This window comes from Hyla sarda, chromosome 13, assembly GCF_029499605.1.
Source record: "Hyla sarda isolate aHylSar1 chromosome 13, aHylSar1.hap1, whole genome shotgun sequence".
Taxonomy (NCBI): Eukaryota; Metazoa; Chordata; class Amphibia; order Anura; family Hylidae; genus Hyla; species Hyla sarda.
The window spans coordinates 20,428,350-20,433,349 of NC_079201.1; the positions used below are offsets into that span (position 1 = coordinate 20,428,350).

At 35.5% G+C, this 5,000-nt stretch overlaps 1 protein-coding gene across 2 annotated transcripts in view; it reads right to left on the reverse strand.

Moving 5' to 3' along the window:
- BAHCC1 (BAH domain and coiled-coil containing 1) overlaps nucleotides 1-5,000 on the reverse strand; it is a 148,498-nt gene that overhangs the window by 101,775 nt on the left and 41,723 nt on the right. The window lies entirely within an intron of this gene.

Consider the following 5,000-nt stretch of genomic DNA (forward strand, 5'->3'; position numbering starts at 1 on the left):
TTTTTTTTACCCCTGCATTGAAAGACAAAGCATTTTTCAGGGATATGTTTTTCAAAATATATTTAAAAAAAAGTTATTCAAGTTAAGGTTATCAAACTGAGCGGGCACAGTCCTGGTATCTGCCACAGAAAGCAGATACTTCTTAATAAATGTGTTGTGATAGGAGATTGATCCCACCCTTGTTCCCCTGAGAGGGATCGGTAACAACAATCATAAATAAGACAAGCTTAGAATTTCTTATAAGGGAGAGTATACTCTGGCAGTATTGTGTATTAAGCTGCCGTACACGGATATCACAATCCGCTGGGAATTCCGCCTGGAGAGAAGGGTGACGCCATATTGGATCAGTTACTTCTGGTATAAAGCCTAGGTATCCAGGGAAAAGTAAAAGAAACCCACATATAGGGGGTAGGAAGTGGCTGCTTTTCCACTCCAGAACTTCCCAGCTCATTCATATTTAAAAGGGTTTTCCCCTCCCCCAATGGACTTCCTATTAGTAACCCTATTGAAGAACAACCTTTCCCAAGTCCATAATGGCTGCTCCCAGACACCAATAGATAACAATCACTATACAGTAAACTGAGATAAGACAGACTAAAGGTTTGGTGTCCATTTAAGTGTAGGCCTTGGCGGCCTTCCCAGGACTCTTTACCTAGTGGGGAGTAAATTATAAACTCTATTTACCTGTGTTATACATAGAGATGTTGACTTTATCTAGACAAGCTTTATGTATATGTTGTCGGGAGGCAATCACCATTGTACTTTGTAGCAAGATAAAGACATCACCTATAGACCCAAAAAAAAAAGTCTGATTCTGAGTGAATAGGAATTTCAGCATAACTAAAGAGCGACATGTCTGTACTATACAGGAACAGGAACTATACAGGAACAGGTCATTGGTTTCAATAGGAACTGTGGCCGACATTTAGCATTGTCTTTAGACTGTTTTTTGTGTCTAGAATATGGTGCAAAAAAGGCACAAGCAGGGTTTATTTGCCCCTTTTGGTTTACACATTTCTGCTGATTTTGAGTTGTAATCCACTGATTTTGGCAATACACATGATATGGACGGGTTTTATCAACTGCGCCTTTTTGTGAAAAGGCACAAAAAAGGTGCAAAGCCACTGAAAAGTCTCAAACTACACCAGCCCAGACTTCGCTTAGCTTTATGGTGCATGTGAAGAGAGAAATTTCAGACAATGTGACCTGCACAAAATTTATGAAATGCTCTGTGACCATTTAATACAAAAAAAAGGTTTAGAAAAATGCTTCACCTACACCTACAATGATAAATGCTTCACTTACACCTACAATGGTAACTGCTTCACTTACACCTACAATGGTAACTGCTTCACTTACACCTACAATGGTAAATGCCTCACTTACACCTACAATGGTAAATGCCTCACACCTACAATGATAAATGCCTCACACCTACAATGGTAAATGCCTCACTTACACCTACAATGGTAAATGCTTCACTTACACCTACAATGGTAAATGCTTCACTTACACCTACAATGGTAAATGCTTCACTTACACCTACAATGGTAAATGCCTCACTTACACCTACAATGGTAAATGCCTCACTTACACCTACAATGGTAAATGCTTCACTTACACCTACAATGGTAAATGCCTCACTTACACCTACAATGGTAAATGCTTCACTTACACCTACAATGGTAAATGCCGGCCTGTGTAATACACAATTTCCCCTGTGGTGGCGCTGCAGGGAAATTGAAAACTTGTTGCCAGCTTCTGATAATGGTTTGTAGGGAATCCTATCATAGAGACACATACAGGGATCCCCTTTAAATAATGCAGTCTAACAAGAATTAATATTGGGCAAAAGTGCAAATCTATTTATTGATTATTTAGAATATATGTTAATTTAGTTCTGTAACCGGAGTGTAGAATAAAAAGTAGGCACTTTTCGCTACACAACATCGATGACCTATATCTTACAGTGGACAATTAGGGATAAAATAATTTTTTTAAACTGTATCAGGATCATCATATTTTCGTCAGCCAATTGGCTCACACCTACATGTGCTTTTACCCCATATGGTGCCCATTTAAACCAATGTGATCTCTGGATGGACAGATCTGAACTATCACACATCAGTTAAATACATTGGTCATCAAATTTTAAACCAAAAAACAACCAGTCCTGTAAAAAAACTGGCATACTGGATCCTGTAAAAAACTGGCATACTGGATGCTTTAAAAAACTGGCGTACTGGATCCTGTAAAGAACAACCAGTCCTGTAAAAAACTGGCATACTGGATCCTGTAAAAACTGGCATACTGAATTCCTATTTGGCCAACCCGATTTTATTCGGCCATGTCATATTTACAACTTCCTATAGGTCGATTGCTGTCCACATCACTGCCCATAAAGAATGGACATAAAGGACGAGTAGCGTTATGCCAATGATCACAATGAACAAATGCATCCCATTAGGCCGCCATTGGTCAAGAAGACCATTTTGAACATAATATACATACAATTCTGAATAAAATTACTGACATTTTTTTTTTTTATCAATTTATAACACTTACAGAATAAGAAAAAAATGTAAAGAAAAATGAATTCTTCACCAGTATAAAGATAAATCTATATATAATCTATAAATCGTTCATATTCTAGTGTTTTTTTTCAAAACTTTGTTTCACAGATTAATATAAAGTATATACCGTAACAATAGTTTTATTTTTAAATACAAAACTTAAAATGTTATCGCTTAAAAGAAGATCTGGGAACTAAAGGGATTTATTTTAAAATATCTATCAATGGAAAAAAAATTATGAAACCTTCCATATAAAAATAAATACAAAATAAATAAAATAAATACATTTTGGAGGAAAACTTTGCGTTCTGTTTATATAAGCACGTCATAACCAAGACATAGACTAATAAAAAGGAATCATTACGCCCCTCGCACATATACATATATCTCCACATGTTCCATTCTCCTGTCAAATCCCTAATCTAGCGTTTCCCCCAACCAGGGTGCCTCCAGCTGTTGCAGAACTACAACTCCCAGCATGCCCGGAAAGCCATGTTATAGCCAAGACAGACAAATAAAAAGTAATCCTTACTCCCCTCGCACATATACATGTTCCATTCCCATGTAAAATCCCTAATCCAGCGTTTCCAAACCAGGGCGCCTCCAGCTGTTGCAGAACTACAACTCCCAGCATGCCCAGACAGCCATGTCATAACCAAGACATAGACTAATAAAAAGGAATCCTTACGCCCCTTACACATATACATATATCTCCACATGTTCCATTCCCATGTAAATTTCGTAATCCAGAGTTTCCAAACCAGGGTACCTCCAGCTGTTGCAAAACTACAAACTCCCAGCATGCAATAATTAGATGCAGAGTTATACAACTCCCCTGATCACCCTGCAAACTGTGAACCTCCAGCTATTGCAAAACTACAACTCCCCGTAGGCCTGGAAAGCCATGTCATAACCAAGACAGAATAATAAAAAGGAATCCCAAGCCCCTCGCGCACCTACAATATTATATATATATATATATATATATATATATATATATATATATATATATATATATATATATAATTTTATATTTTTTTATTTATTTTTTTTAAGCGCTGCGGAATCTGTAGATGCTAAATATATATATATATCTCGACATGATCCATTCCCATGTAAAATCCCTAATCCAGCGTTTTCACAACAGGGTGTCTCCAGCTGTTGCAAAACTACAACTCCCAGCATGCAATAATTAGATGCAGAGTTATACAACTCCCCTGATCACCCTGTAAACTGTGAACCTCCAGCTATTGCAAAACTACAACTTCCAGCACGCCCGGACAGCCGTTGGCTGTCCGGGCATGCTGGGAGTTGTAGTTTTGCAACAGCTGGAGTCACCCTGGTTGGGAAACTGCCCTAATCTTATATCCTACTACATGATGACACCAGAACAGTGAACATGGACACAATGACAGCCCAATCCAAGTGCTCAAATAAAACCCAACTGATGACTGAATGGAAAATATTGTATACATTACATGGTGTTGTCCTGTTTCCAAGATCACTCTTATTTATGTGCCATTTGTCTCTTAGTGCCCACTTGTCAGGGAATACAGAACAATTACCGCCCTGTTACTGTGCAGTATTTCACCAGGCTGCCTCCATAACCAGGGCCTGCACCTCTCCTTCCATCTAGGCGGCCTTACTGTGGGACTGCTCCAAAATACACTTCTGGGACCTCTCCAGCTGTTTCCAATACTCATTTTTATAATCTTACCACTTACATCATTGCAAGAGCAATGGGGAAATATACCCTGGATACACGGGGAGCCTGACCTTCGGATTTATAATGAGAAAACACAAAAGGGCTCTGATAAATCAATAATTATGCAAATAGGATTTATTTTAATTTACATTTTTTTATTTATTTTTTTAAACAAAAAAAAAAAACACCCTCAAATTTCACCTTTAAAATTTCCAACAAACTGGAAAACCATCAATAGAATCCTAAAATTTTTGCATAATTGAGAATGAATTTGTATTATTATTATTATATTAATTAAATTAAAACAGCTTGGAAAGCATTTCAAATCCTAAATATTTTACACAATTTACATTACAATATATAAATATATTTTTTTAATTTATTTTTTTAATAATATTTTATAGTATTGTTAGAAAGACCTAATATTACTATAATATATTATAAAACATTATTAATCTGATTTTTTATTTTATTTTTATAATATTTTTATAGTATTGTTAGGAAGACCTAACATTTATAGTAATGTTAGGTCTTCCTAACAATACTATAAAAATATTATTAAAAAAAAATAAAAAATCAGTTTAATAATGTTTTTTAATATTTTATAGTAAATATTATAAAACATTATTCATCTGATTTTATTTATTTTGTTATAATATTTTATAGGAAGACCTAACAATACAATAATTATTATAAAAAAAAACAAATTAATAATGTTTTAT